The following is a 13752-nucleotide window of genomic DNA, read 5'->3' on the forward strand; positions in this document are numbered from 1 at the left end:
TAGTTGAATGCCACTCTGGTCAGACCCCCACTCCACTCCACTCATCAGACAGGCACCAGGCAAATGCTGGGACTATCCTAGGGCACAGAGAGAAAAACCGGTCCTGAGCCTCACCTCAGCCTTCAGGGGCAAAGGCAGCAGGGAAGGGCCACAAACCTGCTAACCGCGTTCGTTGGCTTGCTGATGTGTTCATCCAAAGAGAGCTCACATCACACAGAGGAGTCCACAGTGAGGCTTTAGGCTGTGAGTCATGTGTGATCCCAAGGTGGGAGCGACTCAGGCTACCTAGGGCCTCCAGAGCTCTCGGCTACAAAGGCTGTTTGCGCTCACCATCCCAGGAAAAGGCCATGGCAAGACTTCACGTCTACTTTTGTGACTGAAGCCTGTTCCCTTTAGTTTTTAACACAGATGTCTAACAGTGCCCTTGTGATTTTGTTATCTCCAAAGGTAGTTTCATTTCCTGTGTCTCCTCTCCCAGTCTCCTACAGTGTTGCTTACATTTGTGTTTAGCATGGTTCCTTTAGTCTGTCAGGTGTTCTGTGCTGGGCCGGTTCTTTCCCGGGAGCTACAGACATTGCTTTTATAAAAGGCGAGTGTCTGGCATCTAGGGATCTTGATTTCATTTTAACAAAGTCACTAATTGTGTTGTTATCTTAAGATGTGAGAGGGGTAGCCTGTAGTACACAAGGTAGCTCCCATCAACAAAACTGTCATACAGGCCTAAATGCCAGCCTCAAAAAAACCCAGTTTTATTTTAGTCCTCTCATAATCTGTTAGAGATTATGTATTTATTTAGAGGCTGGGACTCATCCGTAGATCAGACTCCACCCACCTCTGCCTCCCATATGCTGGGATCCAGGTACATGTCACCACACCTTGCTGTTAGCCCTTTAAAAACATTTTTTTTAATTAAAATTTTGATTGGGGCTGGAGAAATGGCAGTTCTGAGCAGTTGCTGTTCTTCCAGAGTACCTGGGTTCAATTCCCAGCATCCACATGGTGTCTCACAGCCATCCATAACTCAAGTTCCAGGGAGTCCCATGCCTTCTTCTGGCTTCCGTGGGCACCAGGCATATATACGGACAAATATGTACATAAAATAAAAATAACTTTAAAGGTTTTATTTTTACTTTTTAAAAAATCTATAATTGTCTTATTTTGGAGAAAGTGTTTTTAATTATGTTCAGTAGGAGTTGATTTTAGAGTGATAGGTTCCTCTTAGGAATGGAGGCTCGTATTTGTGCCTTAGGTCATCCTGGGTTATTAGTTTCTAAATCTAAGAACCACAGTATCTGATGATGTAAAAATACAGGTCCCAACTGAGTCTTAAAGTACTTCTCTAGGAATGCCTTTAAACTAGCCGGCTGCATCCCTGGAAGTGCTAGGAGTTCATGAGCTAAACGTCGGATATGCTCTGAAGACTCATTGTGTGAGAAGAAAATGCTCTTTGTTGCACTCAGAAATAACGTACACCCCTGGGACAACCAGTCCTGCCAGTAAAACCAGTCAGACCACCTGGGCTGAACCAGCTGGACTTTGAGGGCCAATGGAACCTGGCTCTCTGGTCCCTGTGCTGTGCAGTTCTTCTGGTTAGCCACCAGCTGCAGTAGGGAGGGTAGAAGGGAGCGTGGGAGGGATGAGGACGCGGTCAGTGGATCTGTGCCTACTACCACTCTTACGCCCAGGAGGGAATTACTCAGTGCTGACTTTCCCTCCCAAGCATCTGCTGCAGCCCACACTCACCACAGAGCTAAGCATCCTGCTGTAAATTCACCTGCCCAAGGCGGCAAGGCTAGGTGCTCCATTCTTCCCGTCAAGGGCGGTCCTGTGCTGTCTGCGTTGTCTTCTGGTTGGCAGAGAGGAAGGTGAATATGGGCGAGCTGTTTTGTTGCAGGGGTTCATGAGCTGTGAAGTTGTAGAACTCTATCTAGGATGGAAAGAAAGATAGAAATCTTTTATTTGCCATTTTTCTTTATAACTGAAATGTCACCTCTCTTAATGCTAATTAGGGCAGGGCTTAGTGGAGACAGGAGAGCCTCCCCAGTTAGAAAGGAGTGCCCCCTCCTTTTAGGTCCTTTGTGACTTAGATGCTATGATTGACCACAGTGGATCCGGAAGGAGGAAAGAAGGGTGTAGTGGCATTTCATTTTAATAAATGAAGCCTGCCTGAAGATCTGAGAGTAAAACAGCCCCACTGGTCAGCCTTGCAGACCAGGTAATGGTAACATACACCTTTAATCCCGGTGACCACAATGACATGCACCTTTAATCCCAGTAGCCACACTAGTTGCCATAGAAACCGGGCGGTGCATGCCTTTAATCACGGTGGTGCACACCTTTAGTCCCAAACCTAGAGAGGATTATAAAATGGGAGGAAACAGCTCTCAACACACAGTCAGGATCACCATTTCCGACTGAGGTCGAGGTAAGAGCCAGTGGCTGGCTGCTTTGCTTTTCAGATCTTCAGGTTGAATTCCAATTTCTCTCTCTGAGTTTTTTTATTAATCGTGCTTCAGAAGGGCACTCAGTTTTGAAGTGAAGTGGATTTTTTTTGGTAGCAGCTTTTCCCTTGAGTTGCTGTTAAGAATGCAAGGTAGAATTTATGAAACTATAGTATCTTATAAGAAGCAGAAAGGTAAATACTGGCTCCATTTTAGCCTTCTCGATTACTATTGTCTATCACTATATTCTGGACATTTTCAAATATAGAGAAAGTAGAGTACCAAGACTCCATGTACCCATCGCTCAGTGGTGATAATTACAAACATACACAGGACCAATGTAGCTTTATCTATTCCGTACCCACTTACCCATGTAATGTCATCTCTAGTAATTTTAAATATTTTTAAAATTTATTTTAATTTTATATATATGTTTGGGTGCCTACATACATATGTATACATATATACATACATGAAGTGCCTATAGTGGACAGGAAAGGGCATTAGATCCCCTGGAACTAAGTTACAAGTAGTTGTGAACGGTCAGATGTGGGTGCTAGGAACCAGCCTGAGTACTCTTAATCCTTAACCATTGAATCAGTAAAACGTAGGCATCTGTGTATTATTTCCCTCAGAAATAGAGAAAGTTTGTGGTTACATTTCTTCCCTCACATCCCCCTACCTAGTTTGTTGTCCATTTTAAAGGGTGACTGATAATCAGGCAGAAGAACCTGAGGATGTGTACTCCATTTGGGAGAGGGGATGTTTACTTGATTTGATTTCCAGGGAAGATGTTAAAAGGCATAATTACTGGACCTCGGGAGATTGTTCAGTGGACAAAGTGCTGGTGGTGCACTGTAAGGACCTGTGCTTGGATCCCCAGCACACAGATAAAAATTCAGGCACAGCAGCCCTTCTGTAACAGTGACCAGAGAGAGAGATGGGATTCCCGGGGCAAGCTCCAGGTTCAAGAGACCCTGCCTCAGTATATAACGTGACCAAGGAAAACTCCTCGTGTCAATCTATGGCTTCATTGCACATGTGCACACACGTTCTCATACCTGTGTCCACACAGATGAATAACCACATACATGTATATACATCCTAAATGCATGAAACACACAAAAATCTAATTCTTGGTATGAATCTGTCTAATAAAACTGAAGCGAAGACTATACACAAAGTTCTTTCTAGAATTCTGTGTAGTTGTAACTAGAATCGTGCCTTTAGAGCCAGGGTGATGCCCATCTGAGAACAGTGTCAGACCTGCTTCCTTCTCTTCTTCTCCCGGTAGCTAAGCCTCATGCTTATGAAAAATTAGCAGGCAGTCCCAAACATTGTTGGCTACTTCCCACCATGGTATCACGTTACCCTTGGCAGCCAGGCCACTGTCAGTCCCCCCTCATCCTGGTGGCTGGTTATAGTGTAGGAGGAGTGCTTGTCTCCCTACACCATGCCTCAGCTCCTCCACCTCCTTCACAGGATTCTGCTGTCTCTTTGTCCCTCTTCTGTTTCCTGTGTCTGCTGGCTCTTCCTGTCTGTGGGTGGAGTCTATTGCTATGTTCTGGGGCACTCTTTAACAGGAAGTGATCCTTGTGCAGTCACCTCTTCCTATAGTTATGGCCCACTCCCTTCTTCTCTTCACAAGAAAACCAATCTTCCCAGAGACTGGTCTGTTCTGGTCTTGGACTGTGCTAGGCAGGAGCTTGGTCTCCTAGCCAAGCATGGCTGGCTGGCTCTGCGGCTGAGCTGTGCCCCCGCTTGCACTTCCCTTTTTTGTTTTCTTCCATTGCTGTGTTAAGCCACTTGATGGTACCATTCGGTTCTCACTGCTTCACAGAGCTGATGTGATGAAATCCTGCGTCGTCTTTCTGTCTTAGAGAGCCTTCCTCGTTCTCTTGACTGTCCCTTGTTGCCTGTCTGGGGCTAGAGTGACTCTACCCTTTCCTCTCTCGGTTTCTTCTCTTTCTAGATCCTGTGGCTTTCACATGGTCTTTATGTTGTTGACTTTTAAGCTCATACCCGTAGTTGAAGCCAGTCGTGTGAGCTCTGTGTGGATGACAGTGGCCTATGGTCCTGACTTCCTGGGTGCATAGGAGGGTTGGGGCTCTCCCCAGTTCGTTTTCACTTCAGTAAACAGACCCTAATGCATACAGTTGGTGAAGTCAGAACCTTAGGTTGCCTTCCACCTGTCGCCGTTTCTGCAGTACTTGAGCACACCTGTGGTTCTCTCTGTGCCTCTCACATCCTCTTCCACCACTGACCATTGCTCCTCAGCTGGAAATTAGAATTTCGGAATTGGTCTCCTGCTTCCATTTTTGTCTCTTGTACACCGTTTTCCCAGGAGGCAGAGTGCTCTGTTACATCCTTTAACCGTTGGAGCTGCTTGCTTAGTCTTTCATGACTGTTTGATGTAGAATCAACTGCTTGCTCTCTCAGGGCTCTGCTCGATTTGCTTCATCTCTTCCACACTTCCTGTCCCTCACTGTGCTGGCCTCTAACCGGCCCTTCACACCAGCGCCTTTCATGTCCTAGAGCCTCAGGACTTGGGCTTCTGTGCACTCTTCTGTTCCTGGCCTCTGTCTGTATTCTTGAGGATGCAGCTTCAATGTTGCCTCTCCCCTTTTTGTTTTTTGTTTTATCAAGACTGTTCATCTGTGTAGTCTTGGCTGTCCTGGAACTCTCTGTAAATCTGGCCTCAAACTCACGGACATCCTTCTGCCTCTGCCTCCCAAGTGCTGCGATTAAATGTTTGGCTACCATGCCTATCTGGGAAGCAATCTTACCCTCTCATGTGGCTGATGTTTAGGCCAGATTTAGAATTTAGCAGACCTTTCCTTAGTTTTAGAAAGTAAAGCCCCAGCCGAGCGGTGGTGGCACACACTTTTAATCCCAGCACTCGGGAGGCAGGGACAGGCAGATCTCTGTGAGTTCGAGGCCAGCCTGCTCTACAGAGCTAGTTCTAGGACAGGCTTAAAAAGCTACAAAGAAACCCAGTCTTGAAAAAAAGGAAAGAAAAGAAAAAAAGTGAAGAAAGTGAAGTCTAGAGTAGAATGGTGCGTGTCTTGTAAAGATGTAGACGAGCAGGGCAGACTCAGTATCTAATGCTGAATAATGGGGAGAGCTCAGCATTGTCAGGCTCGGAGAGTCATAAACATGTTTACAAATGTGTTTTTTAAGTGTGAGTCAATTCAGAAATGCAGTTTGGCTCCTGACAAAATGAACTTCCCTAGCTTTGTTACACATCAGCTTAGATATGCTCTAGTTCCCTTTCTGTTGCTGCTGTGAGATATGTGACAAGCAACTGAAGGGAAAGTCAAGACCATGGCAGCCGAGGTCACCGACCACACTGCACCTGCCTAGGGAAGCAGAGAGCAGTGAATGTTCTTGCTTAGCTCCCTCCTTATATTCCTCAGGACTGAAGCCCGGGGAATGGGGCTACCCACCTTGATTTGAAGCTAGTCAGGATTAGCCCTCACAGGCATGTACACACATGTACACATGCACACACATACACAAAGTAGGTGATCTTCATATTTTGTTAGTTAAATTGCCTCTGTAGGTTCCACAGAGAACAGAGAGGACTAGACAGGATTTGTAACTCTGCCTTTGATGAGAGAAGACAGACTCTGATGCTGTCTGTCAGTGCATATGTGACTGATGGCTTCTCTGGCCCTGTCTGTGCTGGTGAATCTGTTTAGAATGGGTGAGTTAACTGGTTTTATGTCCTGAACACTTCTGGGACATCAAGGTTATACCCAGTATGGTTGTTGGAGAGACTACATCTGTGAACAGCTGGTCACGTACATTTTTATTCACTCATTTATGTGTTTATTCATTATTTTGAGGGTCTCACTATGTAGCTCTAATTGACTTGGGGCTCATTCTACAGACCAGGCTGGCCTTGAACTCACAGAGATCTGCCTCTGCCTCCCGAGTGCTACCACTCCCAGCCTACTGATGTAGTTTTCGAATTAAGCTAGCTTTTCACTAACTACATTGGTGGTTAAAAACACACCCATTGTCCGGGCGGTGGTGGCACAGGCCTTTAATCACAACACTTAGAGGCAGAGGCAGGTGAATCCCTGAGTTCGAGGCCAGCCTGGTCTACAAAGTGTCAGCCAGGACTGTCACACACAGAAACCCTGTCTCAAAAAACCAAACAAAACCAAGACAAATAAACAAGCAAACAAAAAACCCACCAATTTCTTCTTCTTGTTGTGAGTCCTGTTTATTTCTTCTAGCTACACTTGAAGCGTACTTTCTGTCTCCAAGCCCCGAGTGTTGGTGTGGGAACAAGAGCACTGCCACCTCCACTTAATGAGTTTGCTTCACTTACAGATGCCTTTGAGTTTAAGCGAAGACATTTGAAAGTTGATGTCTGATATTCAAGTGTTTAGACTCTTTTGTCAGCATTATGGCACTTCATGTAAATGATTCTTGATTTATCCATTGTGCGTATAATTAGAATGTGTGGGCAGCACTCCAGTGTTCTGATTAGCAAGGGAAAAGGTTAAGAATGAGCCCCTGATGTAATAGAGGCAGGTGGTGGTGTGTGTAGCTTCTCATATGTGCTGCATCTTGTCATTCCAGTGGACCAGAGGGTGGGATGGAGCTGTCTGTCTGCATCTGAGGGAGCTTCAGGGCAGAGTATTGGGAGAGATGAACGCATAGCAGGACAACACAGGCCTGCATGTGTGTAATGAGAACTGACTCTAATTTTGTCTAAACAACGAATGTTTTAATATTTGAGCTCTTTTATAATTATCTTTTAAATCTGTGTTACAGAAAAATGAATTGTCGTAGGAAAATGTGGGAAACTGAATGTTAGGTCTCAAAGAAACCCACGACAATCTCATTCATACCTGTGGCTCCTCCCAGCACTCCTCACCTCTCCCCTCCCAGGGGCTGGGCTTCCCTTTCCCCAGCCTGATCCCTATAAAACTCAGCCATTTTGCCTTGGTCTCTTGGCTGGGAGGTCCCCTCTTGATCCTTTGCTGTCCCTTCCTCTCTCTCCTCTTATAGTCTGCCTCCTGTTCAGCCGGGACTCTCCCTCTGCCCGTTCTCGCATCTACAGCGAGAGTCCTCCCCATCCTTTAGGAGCAGTCATGTCCTCCCCTTGTATCTTGTTTTCTCGTTCACTGAACAGTAATGTCCTTTGGATAGTTTTAGCCAATGACTTAATTGTTTTTGGTATTTCAGCTTCCTTTTGTTCTGATTTGTTTTAGTTTTTGAGTCATGCTATGGCCCCATCTCAGGGAGCCCAGCCTGTTCTTGAATACACCACTCTACTACCTTCACCTCGCTGTCGCTTAGTTTTTCTGCTTCTTCGCATTGGGCAGGTGTGTTCTTCTGTGTCCCAGTGGATGGCATGGAGTGAGTGTTCTTCCAGGAAATGGCTTCACTCAAGCGATTTCTCATGAGCTTTCCTTTCCCTCCTTCTCCTTCTGCCTTTCCCATTTCCACGACCTTGAACGTGCTGGATGAGCTGCTCTGCCACTGCCACTGAGCTACCTGCTCCCCAGCTTCTTCTATGTCCAGGTGTGTACATAACTATAAACCCGGAGGCTGAAGTGGAACTGTGAGTTGAAGGTCAGTCTGACTGTGGAAAGACTGCTTCAAATAACATCTACAAAACAATCAAACAAACAGAAAACCAAACCTAAACACATATAAACATTTTAAAGATCCTTGGGCAGTACCCAGTTGCTTGACCTGAGGGCACGTTCTGATTTTATTTCTTGGTCATTTCACTAGATGTCCAATAGAGTATGGGATATAACTACCTCTTTCCCTCTCAGAGGTGGAGCTGCTGGACGTATTTGTTAGTAAGACAGTAATGGTCAGTACCATCTCTCCATGTCTCTGTGATGCAGGAGCTTTGAGAGTACAGACTTCTGTAGTCTGTCTGTGACCACTGTCCTGGAAGGAGAGTTCGCATCCATCCCTTGCTGCTTCCACTCAGCCGAGCTGAGCAGCAAAAGGAGACCCTAACTCAGATGTCTGGGAGTCTGGGAAGTGCTGTTTTCATGATGGCTAGGAATGAACATTTATGCATTTAGGGTATTAGGCAAGTACATTCAGGAATCATGTATTTGAATAAATGTACCTCTGTCCCTCACTTTTATAAATAAAGTTAAAATCAGGCACCTTTTGATGTCTCAAATGATTTTCAGAACCAGCCCTTGGCTCCTTCAGTGAGTAGCAGATGAAGAGAAAATATTTTCTGCAAATTTAGTGTTTAATTATTAACATTATTGATTGACTCTAGAATTAGTTGGCTTCTAGTCTTCACAGAAATGTCATTTTTATAGTGTGTATGATTGTGGATTAAATAGCATTTTACAAATGAGAAAAATACGCTACCCTTGCCATGTAGCACTGTGGGGTTACTGTGTGGAAGCTGCAGGTTGTAACAGGCCTTACAAGAGGCGGGAGGCTGGGCTCTGCCAACCTGGCCAAGGCTAGCCTCCTCTTGCTTGGGAGTTCAGAGGACATTCTTCTCCCTCATCCAGATAACCATTTTAATTGATTAGTTCATACACAGATGACCGTTTTTAGAAATATTTTTGTGTAACGTGGGCGCTCCTATTTATCATTTGTTTATCTGAAAATTGTTTTTTAAAGACAAGAACTGTTTGGGAGCAGCTGGCATTTACCTGGCATTTCCGGATTTGATTATGTTTCTCAATTTACTGATTTGCATAGCCAATTCTTCTTTTTGACGGTTTTGCCCAGTAAACTGTTCCCAAGATATCTGTATGGCTAATGCCTTCAGATTTTGTATCTTATTCTCAAAAGAGTTCTCATTGCCTTCTGTGCTCCAGCACGGCTCCTCCTCAGTGCTCCAGCTCTGCTTCCCCTGGCTCTAGCCTGGCTCTCTGATGCCCCACCCCCCTAGTTTTCCAGCACTCCTCACCTTCCGTTCTACACAGTTCACCGATTGCACCTCTCGTTCTTTGTCCATCTTTTCCCTGAAATGTTTCTGCAGGAATGAAGTATTTTATGATTTTTATCATATTTTGGCCAGTTAAGTGACTGCTTCTCCCCTTTAACTTACTCTTGGTGACCTTCCCAGTGTTCATCCTCTATCTTGATGCCCCGTTGCATTTATGTCTACTCTAGGCTCTCCGGCTGGTGTCCCTTCTCTGAAGATCCCAGTCTGTGTGCACCCCTGTGCTCCTGCTCTAGTATGCTGTAGATGTCACTGTCTTCTGGTACAGTTCAGCTTCTGATCCTTAACCAGAGAGCAAAAGTCCTCTCTCTTGGCTGCATCACAAAGGGGAGATTGGAATTGTGGGAATTCCTGTTGTCAGCCCTGCTTCAGTCACGTGGTTGAACTTCCCAGCTGCTGTGTTAGTGTGCCGAGGGAGCCCTCGCAGGTTCTCCTTATGAGTCGAGTCTGTTAGTGGAAAGAAGTGGGGTACAAACCCATCAGTGCTTGTGTACTCCCAACATGCACTGCAACATGATGCAGCCCTGAAGACACTGAGAACAGAGCTGGTAGAGAGGGTGGCCAAGGTTGGGTTGATCACTCTTTTTTACATGTTAACTCACTTAATCATGTGTTAGCAGTCTGTGAGACAGGGAAAGGTTTTCTTTCCAGAAACAGAAGCACAGCTCAGGGCTGGAGATATCAGCCAGTGTTAGAACATTCGCCTAGAGTGCAAGGCCCCGATTCACTCGCTGGTACCACAGGGAAGGAAAAAACGTTGTTAAAGTAGCTGCTAGAGAGACAGCTAGTGAGTGATCTGTGAGCATCAGAACCTGGATCATCTCAGTCCCGAGCAGTGGTACCAGCCTCTTATCTACCCAGAGAGGCTGAGCAGGACTACCAGGAGTCCAAGGCCAGCTTGAGTACATGAAACCTGTCTCAGAGTTAAAAGGAGAAAACCCTAATCTCTGCATTTCGTAAAACCAGTCTTTTTGACAAGCACTCTCTGATTATAAGCCATAAACTCAGTAGGGTCTTTTTTTTTTTTTTTGGTTTTTCAAGACAGGGTTTCTCTGTGGCTTTGGAGCCTGTCCTGGAACTAGCTCTGTAGACCAGGCTGGTCTCGAACTCACAGAGATCCGCCTGCCTCTGCCTCCCGAGTGCTGGGATTAAAGGTGTGCGCCACCAAGTAGGGTCTTTTTTTAAGCTTTTAAAATTTTCTGTGTTTGAGAGTTTTGTCTGTGTGCCGTTGCATGTGGTACCCAAGAAGCCCAGAAGAGGGCGCTGGGTCCCTAGAACTCAAGTTAGAAGGTTGTTAGCTCCCAGGAATCGAACCCAGGTCCTCGGCAAGAGTAGACAGGCTTTTAACCACTGAGCCAGCTGTCTAGCCCTACCTTAGTAGTTTTAAGAACTTTCAGCCAAGAGCAGGGTGGTTAGTGAAAACGTCTTGTGTTGACAGTGTGACCAAGCATAAGCCTCTACTAGCAGAGTTGATTTGGCTCAAATTTGGGGGGTTTCCTGGAATTACCAATTGTCTGGTATGGTATGACAGGCTCTTAATCTGAACATGGGAAAAGCATGGCACCTTGCTTATTTTCAGGTACACCCTCCAGTGTGTAACAGATCAGAAGTTAGGAACTGTGTCACCTCTCTGTTTTTACTACAGTTTATTTTGATGATATTTTGAGGCAGGAACAGCATATCGTGTGCTTGCTGGTTTTACTTTAATAGTGAAAATAACAAATGCAGTTTAGAAAAGCCATTTTGATGGGCTGTGAGGTGGCTCAGCAGGTGCCTCGCAAGCCTGACAACCTGAGTTTGAGTCCTGGAACCCAAATAAAGGTGGAGGGAGCAAACCATCCACACAAAATTGCTTTCCCTCCTCTACGTGCCTGCTGTGGCCCATGTGCTTGTCAGCCTCTCTAGAATAGCATCGGTCTGAAATTAGCAACATACTTTATTGATCCACTAACTCAAAGGCTCTTTTGAAAATCTTTACTATATGGGGCTGGAGAGATGCCTCAAAGGTTAAGAACACTGATTGTTCTTCCAGAGGTCCTGAGTTCAAGTCCCAGCAACCACATGGTGGCTCACAACCATCTGTAATGAAATCTGGTGCCCTCTTCTGGCCTGCAGGCATACATGCAGACAGAACACTGCAAACAAAAATAAATAAATAAATAAATCTTAAAAAAAAAAGAAAATCTTTACTATATACCTTATCTATCTATCTATCTATCTATCTATCTATCTATCTATCTATCTATCTATCTATCTATCTATCTATCTATCTATCTGTTGGGAGTGTGTTTGTGTTTGCATGCATGCATGTGTTGTGGGATCCTGTGGAAGGTCTCTCCACCATGTAGATTCCAAAGGTTGAATCCAGGTCAACCGCTTGGCAACAAGTCCTTTACCTTCTGACCGTTTCACTGGTCCTCGCTCAAAACTCAGAGTTAGGCGTGTGTTGTGTGTCCCCCCCCTCCATGCTCTGGTTACAAGTAAGTAAACCATATTTACCTTGTGAAATTTCAGAAATTTCATGATTCCACTTCTTTTTAAGTGATTTATTTTTTATGTGTACAGTGTTCTGTCTGCACATATGTCTGCAGGCCAGAAGAGGGCACCAAATCTCATTACAGGTGGTTGTGTGATGTGGGATTTCCCTATGTATGCTGTGATTACCTTTTAATGAATAAAGAACTGCTTTGAGCCTATAGAAGAGGGGGTGGGGCAGAGCAGAGCTAGGCAGGGAGGACCAGACTGAATGCTGAGAGAAAGGAGGGCAGAGTCAGGGAGAAGCCATGGGGCCGCCTCCAGAGTCAAACATGCTGAAACTTTGCCGGTAAGCCACTGCCATGTGGTGATACACAGATTAATAGAAATGGGTTAAATTAGTATGTGAGAGTTAGCCAATAAGAATCTGGAACTAATGGGCCAAGTTGTGATTTAATTAATACAGTTTCTGTGTGATTATTTCAAGTCTAAGCTAGCCAGGCAGCCGGGAACCAACAAGCGGCCTCCCACTACAGTTGTGAGCCACCATGTGGTTCTGGGAATTGAATTCAGAACCCCTGGAATAGCAGCCAGTGCTCTCAGCCTCTGAGCCATTTCTCCAGCCCTCATGATTCCATTTGTATGCACTGATTAGCTGTGAAGATTGTTAGAGGTGTGTCTTAAATAGTAGTTAAAATGTCCTTTAAGTGTTTTAGTAACAGTTTGTGGCTCTGCTGGTGACACCCTGTGGCAACAGTTACTTGCCATTGACTGAGAATCATCTTAGTTCTAAGCAGTTACTGGATTATGGGTGTGATGCGTGTGACAGCCAACAGGCACTTAAGATAGTCTGAACTAGTGGAGTGTCCTTCATGAGGTGCCAGGTGCTAGGTCTCGACTGTCTTTTTCCTTCCCAGTCCTTGTATCTGGCTCACAACGGCAGTCCAAGGTGGCTGATCACCACGGTTCTCTTTCAGCCACCCGCAAGAAGGAGGGGGGTGGAGGACACGGCCTTTCTATTTGGGCCCAGTACCTGAAAGATGGACCCTCTTTAGTGGTACTTAAATCGCCCCTCAGTAAGTAGCTGAAAGGCATGTGGCTGCTAGCACCATGTTAAGTTCCATGATGCTGCCTTTGCTATGGTTAGGGTTGGATTTGTTCCTGATCATACATCTCCAAGCCCCAAGGATGTATAGTACAGGCATCACACCCCACTGGGAGCATTTCCTGAGTTAACTTCCTTCGCCCTTAGAATAGGAGGCTGATGGCTAGGAGTCTGTGAGGGCCTCTCCATGTATTAACTCTTTTCATAGTGCGTGGATTCTCTTAATACATCTTGCAGTTGAGAAAACTGGATCTCAGAAAGGCTGAGACACACACAAGGCATGGGATGTGTGTGCACCTGCACTCCTGTTTCTCATGTACACACGCACACACAATTCAGAATCAATCAAAATGTCCCACTTGTTGTTCTCTCCGTCTTAACGGAGTCTTAGTGTAGACCCCGAAGGCAGCCACGGCGGCTCTCCTACAGGCCGTGTGCGGGTGACAGGTGATCTCCATTACCTGTGCTACTCCCCACACCTGGCCTTTGTCACTGGTTAGAGGAGGAGGTGTCGTTAATGTTCCTCAGTGTTCTGCCTTTTAAAAGTCTGACAAACACAGAGAAGTACATTTGTTTCATACAGTGGGAGAAAAAGACTGTGGCTTCTCAAAGTGACCGGCCCAAGGCTGCCAGCTCCCTTAGGATATTTCCACACCAGTAAGGACTCACATATACCACCAACACAGCAGAGGCTGGGAGGCCCTTGAACTAACCATTGAACCATCTAGTTCATTGCAGACTCTACCGGAGTCTCAGTTCTTAGCACACCTCATCCA

General features: G+C 45.6%; 1 protein-coding gene and 1 long non-coding RNA gene across 3 annotated transcripts in view; one reads left to right on the plus strand and one right to left on the minus strand.

The window, feature by feature from the left end:
• The window catches only part of Dip2b (disco interacting protein 2 homolog B), a 191524-nt gene that overhangs the window by 44950 nt on the left and 132822 nt on the right, over nt 1-13752 (plus strand). The window lies entirely within an intron of this gene.
• On the minus strand, nt 977-3922 carry LOC142844758 (uncharacterized). Its single transcript, XR_012909770.1, has 3 exons — nt 3813-3922; nt 1744-1927; nt 977-1054 (listed from the first exon to the last, which is right to left on the minus strand). It is a non-coding gene; the product is annotated as an uncharacterized LOC142844758 (long non-coding RNA).

This window comes from Microtus pennsylvanicus, chromosome 2 (genome assembly GCF_037038515.1).
Source record: "Microtus pennsylvanicus isolate mMicPen1 chromosome 2, mMicPen1.hap1, whole genome shotgun sequence".
In the NCBI taxonomy this organism is placed as follows: domain Eukaryota; kingdom Metazoa; phylum Chordata; class Mammalia; order Rodentia; family Cricetidae; genus Microtus; species Microtus pennsylvanicus.